The 14,346-nt window shown below is 47.7% G+C and overlaps 1 protein-coding gene across 3 annotated transcripts in view; it reads left to right on the top strand.

The window, feature by feature from the left end:
- The window catches only part of LOC124555204 (mitochondrial glutamate carrier 1-like), a 179,063-nt gene that overhangs the window by 1,909 nt on the left and 162,808 nt on the right, over positions 1-14,346 (top strand). The window lies entirely within an intron of this gene.

Below are 14,346 nucleotides of genomic sequence, written 5' to 3'. Positions count from 1 at the left end.
ATAGAGTATTATTGGTGAGAAGCTTACGCTTAATAAAAGAAGAAATACAGTGTTTTAAAGGAGAGATTTTTTTTTTTTTTTCATTTTTTTGGCATAAAAAAATTTTTTTCCCCTTCGGAAAAAAAAAAAATGATTTCGGTCAGAATTCCCCCCCCCCCCCCCCCTTGCGATATCTAAGCTAATGTAATAAACTACATCAATTATATAATTTAAACATACCTATCATTACTTATTTCTTTTACTAAAAATTAGCCATTGTTTTGTTCTCATCGTATTTGTTTTTACTGAGTAATTGATCGAAAATCTGAGAAACTTTTTCACTCCAGTTGGGCATTAGGTTAAAAATTTGCTCAGTCCTAGTTCTGAGGTCTAGGGGAGCCACCTTCTTCAGTACATTTTTAACTGGCATCCAAACTTCACTCTTCTCAACTTTTTTGAGTGATGTCTGTGGTCCTAGTTGGTGGTAAAATCTAACATAAACACCTTCATTTTGACAACCAGTATTATCACCTTAGGCAATGAACCACTGATTATCTTAAACACCAGCCAGTATATCTTTATACTGAAGTTTAGTGGTACAAGCTTTCCACAGTGAAGAAGTTCACTATCAGGGGATATTTACGTGATCTTAAAGTTGAGTCAGTTGTGTGACTGTGGTATAAAACAACCAAAAAAGATAAAGTGCCTTTAATCTTCTGGCAAGTGTTGAATCTTGTCTCCAAGACATTGGTGTAGAGCACTTGTTATTCCTCACAGTTTACAAATACGTAGGTAATTTCTTTTACCTGCTCTTCACAGAATTTAAACAATTTCTTGAATTGTCAAGATGTGGTTCTCACAGGTCTGCTGGAGATGCTATAGTGACAGCTCACTTTGTGCCCCTCTGGTGTCATCACATTAGGAATAGTTTTCAGAAAAGTCTGCTAGAAGTAAGCATTCAACTGCCAAGGTTTGCTTTTTGTCTTTAATAAATATACTGTGAGCTTTATCACTTAAATGATGCATTTTAGGTTTTCAAGGTTAGCTACCAACACACACAAAAAAAAAAAATTCATGATTATCACCAGTTTTATTCTGTCGTTTCACCCATTGTTTATATTTTATATTGTATTTCAAATCATCTGCTTCAGATTCTTGAAACATGTCAAGTGAAGCTCATTTGCCTGGACAGTTGTGACATTTTCTCATGATTGTAAAATTGTAACTGTCAATATTGCATACTGGAACTTCCAACATGTCTTTATAGTCAGCTCTAAGATTGGCCCCATCCATCAACAATTTAACATTCTGGTGATACAAACAAATGGAAATGTTATGGGTGCCAGATGCCTCTACAACAATACACCATTTCGGTCTCATCTCTCAAAAATTTCAACATTTTTTTTTTTGTCTCTGTACCTTGTTACTGTATTCTTTCACACTAACACAACCGTTTTTGCAAAAAGTATTAAATGGCTATTGTTGTCTTACTCATAAAACCTTATAAACTGTGCCCCCCCCCCCCTTTTGGGTCCGGGGTTAGAATCGGCCCGAGGTATTCCTGCCTGTCTTAAGAGGCGACTAAAACAAGTCTCTAACTTTTCAGCCCTACGAGTGCTATTGCTTGACCTGCCACTTTCAAAATTCTACAGAAGAGCGGGTCGTATGGGAAAGGACACCTTACTGCTGCACGAGTGCCCTTAGATCTCTTGTCATGGCTTTGCATCTCCACCTGCAATTCAACTATTTGGGTGAGGACACTTTCCAGGGTATGTCATCTTCTTCTGTTGTCTCCTGTCCTCTTTCTTCCCCATGCCAGTATTGGATTGTACCCAATATCCAGTGCGGTAGCCAGTCCATTGTTGTGGGGCCATCATGTGCCCATTTGGTGGTAGCCCCCTGACAACACAGGGATCGCACTGCTGATGCCTGAGCTGTAAACTCCCCACGTATGCCGATGAGTAGGTGCCTATCTATTTGGGGCATCAGGACTCCTGGCAACGCCCATCATGCCTGTTGGCCTCTGCTGTGGCTGGGTGGCACCCATGGGGCGATGTGGAGAGGCCCTGATTGGAGTGGGTCAGTCTTTAAGAAGGGCAAGGTAGAATTCAGTGCTGACAGGTATGACCCTAAATCGTTTCCCTCCCTTGCTACACCATGGGAGGAACATAGAGCTACAGAATGTAGAGCCATATTCGCCTCGGTTTTTAGTCTGTAGCAGAACCGATGGGGACTCTCTTCTCCTGACAGAGCCTCAGTTTTTTGTTGAATGCCTCGAGGATAAGTTTGGAGAAGTGGCAGTGCTGTCCAAAATGTAAAACGGCACAGTCTTGATTCAGACAGCATCCCCATCCCAAACCCGAGCATTACTCGCCTGTGGCAAGCTGGGTGATATTCCTGTTTCCGTCACTCCACATAAAAGCCTCGACATGGTCCAGGGGATTATTTTCCATTGTGACCTCTTCCTGCAATCTGACGATGAGCTCTGTGCCAATTTAGAATGGTGGGGTGTTCATTTCATCTGGTGCATTTACAGGGGACCCTAAGACAACAGGGTTGCTACCGGTGCCTTCATCTTGGCCTTTAAGGGTGATTCATTGCCTGAAAAGGTGAAGATGATGGTTTACCGCTGTGACTTTAAATCGTACGTCCCTTCCCCTATGCAGTGCTTTAAATGAAGTTCAGGCACATGTCTTCCCGCTGCACTTCCAGCACCACATGTCAAGACTGTGGAAGTCCACTGCACCCAGATACTCCATGTGTGCCACTTCCAACTTGCATCAGCTGTGGAGAGCACCGCTTCCCCTGCTCGCCAGACTGCCCAGTACTCCAAAAGGAGCAGAAAATCATGGACTAAAAGACCCTAGACTGGTTGACTTACACAGAGGCTAAACATAAATTCAAAAGATTACACCCCATTCGGTTGATGTCTACATATGCTGCACTTACATTACCATCACCGTCCCAAGTGCCAGTGGTTCTCCACTCTGTGCCATGAACAGTGGGCCCTCAGAGACACCAGAATACATCCGCCCCCCTTGGTGGTAGGGGGCAAATCTTCCTCCATTGGTCCCAAAGCACCTACTTTGGGAGCAAGTGCCCCCCCTCTCCCCCCCCCCTCCCCCCCCCCCCTGCTGGAGAAGCAACAGCCTCCTCTGGCTCCTCTACTGCGGAAGGGGTTCCTTGGGGTCCTGTCTCCCAAGGGACTAATGCCACGGCGGACACTAGCCAGTGGCTCAAGGAGCCAAAAGCTGCTGGATGAAGAGCTTCAGTCTTCCTCCATGCATGAAGCTGCTTTGGAGAAATCTTCCCAGCAAGCCCCGAAAGAAAAGCGAGAGAGCAAGCAAACTAAGTAGTAGTCTGCTAAGAAACAGGACCCTCTGGTGGTCCCAACACCACCACTCCCTATCAATTCTGCATCTGAAGATGCAGTGGAGATCTTAGCGTCCCCTGCAGACATGGATCTCGCTAATGCCTTGTCCACCATAGAAATGGCTACAAATACTCAGTCTGAGGCAGCAGGTGACCCTGAGGCATAACCTGCCTCCTTGTGCACTTCATGCCTTCCCAGCCTCACAATAAAGTCATTTTCCAGTGGAATTGCAGCGGTTTCTTCCACCACCTAGCTCGGCTACGGCAACCATTAAGCTTTACACCTGCTTTCTGCATTGCCCTCCAGGAAACCTGGTTCCCGGCGATGCAGACCCCTTTCCTCTGTGGCTATAAGGAGTATTACAGGAACTGTAGCAACTATAATAGTGTCAGATGGTGTTTGCTTCTATGTAATGAACTCGGTACGCAGTGAACCTGTGCCCCTTCAAACCCCTCTTGAAGCTGTGGCTGTCAGGATTTGGAAGACGCAGGAAATAACTGTCTGCAATGTATGTCTTCCTCCAGATGGTGCAGTACCACTGAATGCATTGGCTCCACTGATTGATCAACTCCCTAACCCCTTCCCACTTTTGGGAGATTTTAACGTTCATAAACTCTTGTGGGGTGGCACAGTTCTTACTGGCCGAGGCAAAGAAGTTGAAAATTCACTGTCACAACTTGACCTGTGCCTCTTAAATATTGGGGCCGCCAGACATTTCGGTGTGGCACATTGCACACATTCAGCCATTGATCTCTCGGCTTGCAGTCCTGGCCTTCTCCCATCTATCCACTGGACAGCACATGATGACCTGTGTGGTAGAGACCACTTCCCCATCTTCCTGTCACTGCCCCGGCATCTGGCCCATGGATGCCTGCCTGCCTAGAAGGGCTTTAAACAAGGCAGACTGGGAAACTTTCACCTTTACTGTCACCATGGAATCTCCCCCACATGGTAACATCGATGTGCTAGTTGAGCAGGTAACTACAACGATCGTTACTGCGGAGGAAAACATGATCCCTCATTCTTTAGGATGCCCCCGTGAAAGAGCTCTGTATTGAGTGTGTGTCTATTTTCAGTAGCTGTTAATGGTCTAGCAGCAGCTGTAGGGCCGTCCGTCTCACCCTCTCTGTATGCAGATGCCTTCTGCATTTCGTACTGCTCCACCATTACTGATGTTCCCAGAATGAGATTTTTCACTCTGCTGCGGAGTGTGTGCTGATATGAAACTTCCTGGCAGATTAAAACTGTGTGCCAGACAGAGACTCGAACTCAGGGAAACGTTCCCCAGGCTCTGCTTAAGGCCGGTATTACACTATCAAATTTCTTTGTCAAAGATTTGATCAAAGATGTGATCCAATATATTTGACAAAGATCTTTGACATAGTGCTAGAAGGGGTATTACACTGTCATCAAATTTTTCGTCAAAGTTCAAGATGGCTGACAACAACTTGTTATTTAACCGCAGCAGTTTTACGTACTCCAATTGCATTGTGTGCACATACGGAAAAGAAGTCGGGGGGGGGGGGGGGGGGGGGGGGAATGGAACCATACATACGAGGTTGACAGTCTTAAAAGTCCTGGGATTACAACTTGATAATAAATTCAGTTGGGAGGAGCACACCACAGAACTGCAGAAAGGCCTTAACAAATCTGTATTTCCAATTCGAGTGTTAGCAGACACAGGCAACATAAAAATGAAAAAGCTTGCATACTTTCATTCCATAATGTCATATGGGATAATATTTTGGGGGTAAATCTTGAAGTCAAACAAAAGTTTTCAAGGTCCAAAAGCGTGTAATACGTATTATTTGTGGAGTAAATTCACGGACGTCCTGCAGAAACCTCTTCAAAGAACTGGGTATACTAACTACTGCCTCTCAGTATATTTACTTCTTAATGAAATTTGTCGTAAATAATATATCTCTTTTTCCAACAAACAACTCAGTTCATACATACAATACCAGGAACAAAAATGATCTGCACAAGGACTTAAAAGCACTTACTTTAGTTCAAAAAGGGGTCCACTACTCAGGAACGCTCATCTTCAATAATTTGCCAGCAAACATAAAAAATTTAGTTAGAGATAAAGATCAGTTTAAAAGGAGCCTGAAAGACTTACTACTGGCCAACTCCTTCTACTCCATTGGCGAAATTTTTAATAGAAACAAATGATGTATTGTATTTATTCATACTATTAGTATTGTTATTTCAGCTTAAAAAAAATCAACATGTTCCACATCCACGAGGATCTCCTCAGCACGGATCTATGGAACGAGAAACTAATCTAATCTGGGTGAAGCCGTGGGTTTTACGACGACACGATGAAAGCATTCAACAAAACTTGTTACGTGAGCTTACAGTGGAAGACGTCAAGTCGTACATCAATTACTTAAGAATGGATGAGCATACATTTCTGTATGTGCTCAATGAAGTGTATCCTCATATCACAAAGCACAATATTCACTTAAGAACTGCTACATCTTCAGAAGACAGGCTCACTATAACACTCAGATTCCTTGCTACAGGAGAGGGTTATGTTAGGTTGGGTTAGGTTAGGTCAGGTTAGGTCTCCAATCTTCTTAATCTATTTTTGTATTCAGGGTGCCTCACGTTGTAAAGCGCCTCATCAGCTTCAGACATCTCTATTAATTTTGTAGTTGTCGGCACACACCAATGGTATTTACCGGCAATGGTTATAAAAACACTACAGACGACAGAACGCTACAGCGATGCTATTGCTCCATGTGGTAGCATGTCACATTGCAGCGAACAGAAGACAAGTGGTTTCTTTGATCAAATATACAGCGAGGCCCTAGATTTGATCAAATATTGGACGACATTTCACAAAGTCTCTATTACACTATCAAATATCTTTGACAAAGAAAATTGATGGTGTAATACCGGCCTAAGCCATGTCTCCGTAATATCCTTTCTTCCAGGAGTGCTAGTTCTGCAAGGTTGACAGAACTGAAGCTACGAGGACGGGTAGCTCAGTGGTAGAGCACTTGTCCGCGAAAGGCAAAGGTCGCGAGTTCTAATCTCGGTCCAGCACACAGTTCTAATCTGCCAGGAAGTTTCATTACTGGTGTTGTTGACCGGCGCCTACAGGAAGCTATCCACAAGGCGCAGTCGTCGGCCTTAGCCCACGACTTTCAGATTACGGCTGCAAAGTCGTGTGTTATGCACTTCTTTTGGCATTGTACCGTTCATCCGGAACTGAAACTTTACCTTCCTGATGATCCCCTCACTGTAGTGGAGATGTATCGATTTTTAGGACTGGTTTTCGACACCCGATTGACTTGGCTTCCTCACCTTCGTCAGCTTAAGCGGAAGTGCTGGCAGCACCTCATGCCCCTCCGCTGCCTGAGCAACACCAACAGGGGTGCAGATCGCTCTACGCTGCAGCAGCTGCTGCAGCTGCTGCTGCTGCTGCTGCTGCTGCTGCTGTACAGAACCCTTGTTCAATCCTGCCTAGACAATGGGAGTGTGGTTTATGGTTTAGTGGCACCCTCAGCATTGCGTTTATTAGAACCCCCCCACCCCCCACCCCCGCGGCGGTTCATCTCCCGCATCGGCAGCACAGGTCAGGGCTTACAATTGCAGTCCACGTCCGATCCCTTCTATCTGAACTGGAGTCCTTGGCTTTATCACCTATACTCGTGGTCCTATCGCGTACACCTCCATGGTGTACACCTAGGCAGCGGCTTTGCCTTGACCTTTCACATGGCCTAAAGGACAGTTCACCCCACAGCTCTCCGCTGTCACTTCATCTCGATTCTTCACATTTACCGATGCTATGAAGTAATTTACGCTGATGGCTGATGGTCACATCGGCTTCGCATATGTCCATAGAGGACATATTGAACAGCATTCCTTGCCCGATGGCTGCAGTGCTTTCACCGCAGAGCTGGTGGCTATATCTCGTGCTCTTGAGCACATCCGTTCATGCCCTGGGGAGTCGTTTCTTCTGTGTACCGACTCCTTGAGCAGCCTACAAGCTATCAACCAGTGCTACCCTCGTCATCCTTTAGTAGTGACCTTCCAGAAGTCAATCTATGCCCTGGAACGATACGGTTGTTCAGTGGTGTTTGTGTGGACTCCAGGACGCATCGTAATCCCAATCAACAAACTTGCTGACAGGCTGGCCAAACAGGCTACACGGAAACTGCTTACAAAGATCGGCATTCCAGTAACTTACCCGCGTTCGTTTTTACTTCACCAGGTTTTTCGGCTTTGGGAGATGGAATGGCATAGGCTCAGTACACACAACAAACTGTGTGCCATTAAGGAGACTATGAATGTGTGGCAGTCCTCCAGGCTCCGCATGTGCCACGCTTGGGCGACCCACAGCTACCTCCTGTGCCGTGAAGACCCACCTCAGTGTTGATGCGGCTCCCGGTTGACCAGTGGCCCATATTCTGGTGCACTGTCCCACTTTGACTGCCCTGCAATGATATCTTCGGTTACCGGACTCGTTGCTGATAATTTTATCTGACAACGCCTCATCAGCTAATTTAGTTTTGCATTTTATTCATGAGGGTGGGTTTTATGATTTGATCTAAATTTTAGCACAAGTCCTTTGTCCCTCTGTGTCCTCCACCCTAAGCTTTTCGAGTGGACGTTTTAATGTGTTGCAATGTGGCTGGCTTCTCCTTTTTATTCTCATGGTCAACCAGCCATGGTAATCTGTTTTGTTGTTTTAATCTCTGTACCTGTTCCTGTGGTTTTCTTCTCCCCTTTCGTCCATTTGAGTGTTTGCCTTTCCATTGTTCTTTTGGTTTTTCCTTTCTCTCTGTTTTGTGTTGTTAGTCTTGCTTGTTTTATTCGGAGCAAGGGACCAATGATCTAGCCGTTTGGTCCCTTCCCCCAGGATCTTTTATACCAACCAACCTTAGAACCTTTTCTACTGTGCTTTCACCTATCAAATTGGATGAATTTTTCTTTTGTAATACAGGTAAAATTTTCTGTTCTTTTACTAAATGCCTTGTCGGTTCAACCAAAGGTTCTTAATGTTAAATTCGTCTCTTAACTTTTGCTCAATTAAAAGAATTTGCAGTAAACTGATGATCGTAATTTTATCCTCATTGTTTGAAAACTGGCATTTACTTTTAAGATTTTATGTGAAATGATAATGTGCGGTTGGTGAATTTTTGAACTCCCATCTGGTGTAATACAATCTTGCTTCTGAAATGAAACTCCTAAATTCTTTTTGATTGTACTTGCATTTTCCTCAACCTTTGCATTCAGGGTAAAAGGTCTTTGTTGTTTGCTTAACTTTCTAATTTTACTAGCAGGTGATACACCAAATATTATGCTAGCTGAATCTTTTTAAAGTTTCTAATAAGCCACAATCTTCTTCATCTGAACTGTCACTATCCCTTTCTTTGTTAATTACAAATATCTTAGACTAACATGTTGAACGCAAAGATTTTCCTGGTATTATATTGATAAAAGGTCTTTAATTGTTAGAATAATGATCAACCACTATTTCTCTTGGACCTTTTGTTATGGGCTTCTTAAATTTCTTAAAAAGGTCCAAGCAAGACTGGCCAAAAAAGTGATGAAATTTCTTTTAAGTCTTTAATTTCACAGTGCTTGTTTGCGCCAACTCTTTAGTAAAACACCATCACCTCCTCCACCTTCCATAGACACCTTTGACATTCTATATTAACAAAAACACCAATAGAACACAAAGACCCCATTTTTCAACTGCGCACTTCGCGTTAACTAAGGGTGAGTGGACGGATGTTGATGGAAAGGGGTGGGGGGGGGGGGGGTGTCAGGGGGTCGGCCACATTGGCTGACAGGCTTGTCTGTGAGCCTGAAGAGTCTTGCAGATGCTGTCTGCTAGCCTGCTGAGACTTTCAGCAGAGGTTTGTCTTGAAAATAATGATTAGTTGCTTTAATCTGACATAATTAAATGACACACTCCTGGAAATTGAAATAAGAACACTGTGAATTCATTGTCCCAGGAAGGGGAAACTTTATTGACACATTCCTGGGGTCAGATACATCATATGATCACACCGACAGAACCACAGGCACATAGACACAGGCAACAGAGCACGCACAATGTCGGCACTAGTACAGTGTATATCCACCTTTCGCAGCAATGCAGGCTGCTATTCTCCCATGGAGACGATCGTAGAGATGCTGGATGTAGCCCTGTGGAACGGCTTGCCATGCCATTTCCACCTGGCGCCTCAGTTGGACCAGCGTTCGTGCTGGACGTGCAGACCGCGTGAGACGACGCTTCATCCAGTCCCAAACATGCTCAGTGGGGGACAGATCCGGAGATCTTGCTGGCCAGGGTAGTTGACTTACACCTTCTAGAGCACGTTGGGTGGCACGGGATACATGCGGACGTGCATTGTCCTGTTGGAACAGCACGTTCCTTTGCGGTCAAGGAATGGTAGAACGATGGGTTCGATGACGGTTCGGATGTACCGTGCACTATTCAGTTTCCCCTCGACGATCACCAGTGGTGTACGGCCAGTGTAGGAGATCGCTCCCCACACCATGATGCCGGGTGTTGGCCCTGTGTGCCTCGGTCGTATGCAGTCCTGATTGTGGCGCTCACCTGCACGGCGCCAAACACGCATACGACCATCATTGGCACCAAGGCAGAAGCGACTCTCATCGCTGAAGACGACACGTCCCCCCTGCGGGTCCGGGGATTAGAATAGGCCCGCGGTATTCCTGCCTGTCGTAAGAGGCGACTAAAAGGAGTCCATCCCCCTCACGGGGGTAGTTAGCGCCTGCGTCCGGAGACGGACGGTTCCACGACCTATCGTCGTGGTCCTTTTGGTTTTTTCACTTCTCGTTTCTTCCTTCCTTTTGTTGGTTCCTTTCTTTGCTCTTCTCCACCTCACTGTCTTCCTTACTCTTTCCCTTGCCTTCTCCTTGCCTTCTCATTGCCTTTTTCTCCTTGCCTTCTCATTGCCTTTTTCTCCTTGCCTTCTCATTGCCTTTTTCTCCTTGCCTTCTCATTGCCTTCTTCTCCTTGCCTTCTTATTGCCTTCTTCCCCTTGCTTTCTCATTGCCTTCTTCTCCTTGCCTTCTCTGGTCTCCGCCTCGGCGTTTGAGACAGTCTGTCCTCTTTCTCCCTCTCTCTCTTCTTTTTCCTCTTCTTCCTTCCTCCCTGTGCGTGTCTGAAGGCCGACCCACGCGTTCGCACGCGTAGCCGGTGACGGGGTAACGCGTAAGTCCCCGCCCTGGGTAGACATGTAAGGCACGCGCGTACCCCCTGGTAAAGGCCAGGCCCGGGGAGGGGTGATTGCCTGAGCTGATACCTTCTGACCATGCCGATTGGTCCCTCCGTCTGTTTCTCGGGAGGTGTGACCTGAGGTGTAAACATTCACCTAAGGCGGGAGTGCCCTCTGAGAGGGTCCCCACAAGGAAGGAGCGCGCCATCGGAGACGCTGGCAATCATGGGGGATTCCTCCGCAATGGATTCTACTCCATCTCTTTCGACTTCGACCCAAAAACGGAAACGTGACCAGCCAACAGTGACAAAAGTACTACCGCCTGCCCCACAGTTCCTCGTAGTTTCTCGAACTGAGGACGGAAAGGATTTTTCCTCTGTCAACCCTTTCGTTATTCAGAAGGGCGTAGATGCCATAGCCGGATCTGTCAAATCCTGTACCAGGTTGCGTAACGGCACCTTATTACTGGAAACTGAGAATGCCTTTCAGGCACAAAAACTGCTTCGGGCCACCCTCCTGTACACGTTCCCTGTCCGGGTGGAGGCCCACCGAACTTTGAATTCGTCTCGTGGTGTGGTCTATACTGACTCCCTCGACGGATTGACTGACGAGGAGCTTCAATCATTCCTCGCTGAGCAGGGCGTGACGGCTGTCCATAGGGTCATGAAAAAGGTCAACAATGACCTTGTACCGACCCGGACAATTTTCTTGACCTTCGATAGTGTTAAGCTGCCATCGCGCATCAAGGCGGGCTACGAGGTTATTTCTGTTCGCCCCTATATCCCGACACCTACGCGCTGCTACCAGTGTCAGCGTTTCAATCACACTCGACAGTCTTGTTCCAATGCGGCTAAATGTGTCACCTGTGGCAGGGATGCCCATGAGGGTGACTGTCCACCTCCGTCTCCTCGTTGTGTGAACTGTCAGGGTGACCATGCAGCATCCTCCCGCGACTGTCCTGTCTATAAGGAAGAACGCTGTATCCAGGAAATTCGGGTCAAAGAGAAAGTGTCCACCTCGGCTGCTCGCAAGCTATTGGCTAGTAGGAAGCCCACGCTGCTCCCAGCGGGGAAATACAGTACTGTCCTCGCCTCTCCTCGGACTACCCGGGAGGTAGCAACCCAGACATGCGATCTGACCTTCAGCACCACGGTCGTCCGTTCGGCCAGTGCTAAGATCGCGCGGTCGACGTCTCCTCTTCCTCCCATCACCCCACAGACACGAGCACCTTCTTCAGCTTCTGCTAAAACGAAGACACCGAAGTCAGATGCACGGGCCTTCAAGAAGGAACCATCCCGTGCAGACTTCCTCCGTACCTCGACCTCACAGCCTTCGACCGGTACTTCCACTACACGTCCTTCCAAAAAGGCGCATAGGAAGCACAGTTCTCCTTCCCCGCCACGGTGCATTTCTTCTCTTGCGCCACCCAGCGGCTGCCGCCCCAGGCCGTCATCCGTTTCGCCTGGCCGCACCGCTGGTCGCCGTACATCTGGCCGTTCACTGGCGGAGGAAGCTCCCCCTCCCGGCCATCCTCCCGAGATGGCCGATGACCCTATAGACCCAATGGACGATGACTGTCCGCCTACTGATAGCGGCGGCAGTGCTCGCTCGAAGCCAGGCCCTAAGCGGCCTTCGAGGTGACCACTTCTCTCATCTTTCTTTTCTTACGATGGCACTTATTCACTGGAATATTCGCAGCATTCGCTCCAACCGAGAGGACTTGAAGTTGCTGCTCCGCTTGCACCGTCCGCTTGTCGTAGCCCTCCAGGAAACGAAGCTACGCCCATGCGATCAAATTGCCTTGGCACACTACACCTCTGTGCGTTTTGACCTACCCCCTGTGGTAGGTATCCCAGCTCATGGAGGGGTTATGTTGCTGGTCCGGGATGATATTTACTACGATCCCATCACGTTGCACACCGGCCTGCAGGCAGTTGCCATCCGCATTACTCTCCCCACTTTTACGTTTTCCTTTTGTACCGTTTACACTCCATCGTCATCTGCCGTTACCAGGGCAGACATGATGCAACTTATTGCTCAGCTACCTGCACCATTTTTGTTAACTGGAGACTTCAATGCCCACCATCCCCTTTGGGGCTCTCCAGCATCCTGCCCGAGGGGCTCCTTGTTAGCAGACCTTTTCAACCAGCTCGATCTTGTCTGCCTCAATACTGGCGCCCCTACTTTTCTTTCGGACACATCTCACACCTATTCCCATTTAGACCTCTCTATATGTACTCCCCAACTTGCACGCCGGTTTGAGTGGTATGCACTTTCTGATACATATTCGAGCGACCATTTCCCGTGTGTTATCCATCTCCTGCAGCATACTCCCTCTCCGTGCTCCTCTCGTTGGACCATCTCCAAGGCAGACTGGGAGCTCTTCTCTTCCAGGGCTACCTTTCAGGATCAAACCTTCACAAGCTGCGATCGTCAGGTCGCACACCTCACGGAAGTCATTCTCGCTGCTGCTGAATATTCCATCCCTCACCCTACTTCTTCTCCACGTCGCGTACCGGTCCCCTGGTGGACCGCAGCATGTAGAGATGCTTTACGTGCTCGTCGACGTGCTTTACGCACCTTTAAGCGCCACCCTACAGTGGCGAATTGTATTAATTATAAACGATTACGTGCTCAGTGTCGTCGTATTATTAAAGAAAGCAAGAAAGCCAGCTGGGCTGCATTCACAAGCACCTTCAACAGTTCTACCCCTTCTTCTGTTGTCTGGGGTAGCCTGCGCCGGCTATCTGGCACTAAGGTCCACTCCCCAGTTTCTGGCTTGAAGGTCGCGAATGAAGTCCTTGTGGCCCCTGAGGCTGTCTCCAATGCCTTCGGCCGCTTTTTCGCCGAGGTTTCGAGCTCCGCTCATTACCACCCTGCCTTCCTCCCCCGCAAACAGGCAGAGGAGGCTAGGCCACCTGACTTCCGCTCCTCGAATTGTGAAAGTTATAATGCCCCATTCACCATGCGGGAACTCGAAACCGCACTTGGCCGATCACGGTCCTCCGCTCCAGGGCCTGATTCTATTCATATTCAGATGCTGAAGAACCTTTCTCCTGCGGGTAAAGGTTTTCTTCTTCGTACATACAATCGCATCTGGATTGAGGGACATGTTCCCGCATGCTGGCGCGAGTCTATTGTTGTCCCGATTCCTAAGCCGGGGAAGGACAAGCACTTGCCTTCCAGTTATCGACCTATCTCGCTTACCAGCTGTGTCTGTAAAGTGATGGAGCGAATGGTTAACTCTCGATTGGTTTGGCTGCTCGAGTCTCGACGCCTACTTACCAATGTACAATGTGGATTTCGAAGGCGCCGCTCTGCTGTTGACCATCTGGTTACCTTGTCGACCTTCATTATGAATAACTTCTTGCGGAAGCGCCCGACCGCGGCTGTGTTCTTTGATTTGGAGAAGGCTTACGACACCTGTTGGAGGGCGGGCATTCTCCGCACCATGCATACATGGGGCTTTCGCGGTCGCCTCCCTCTTTTTATTCATTCCTTTTTAATGGATCGACAGTTTCGGGTACGTGTGGGTTCTGTCCTGTCCGACACCTTTCGCCAGGAGAATGGGGTGCCACAGGGCTCAGTTTTGAGCGTCGCTCTCTTCGCCATCGCGATCAATCCAATAATGGATTGCCTCCCAGCTGATGTATCAGGCTCCCTTTTCGTGGACGATTTTACCATCTATTGCAGCGCGCAGTGTGCACGTGTCCTGGAGCGCTGTCTTCAGCGTTCTCTTGACCGTCTTTACTCCTGGAGTGTCGCCAATGGCTTCCGTTTTTCTGCCGA

Source organism: Schistocerca americana, chromosome X (assembly GCF_021461395.2).
Source record: "Schistocerca americana isolate TAMUIC-IGC-003095 chromosome X, iqSchAmer2.1, whole genome shotgun sequence".
NCBI lineage: Eukaryota > Metazoa > Arthropoda > Insecta > Orthoptera > Acrididae > Schistocerca > Schistocerca americana.
The sequence above is the reverse complement of the archived record's forward strand: the minus strand, read 5'-3'. Positions and strand labels throughout refer to the sequence as shown.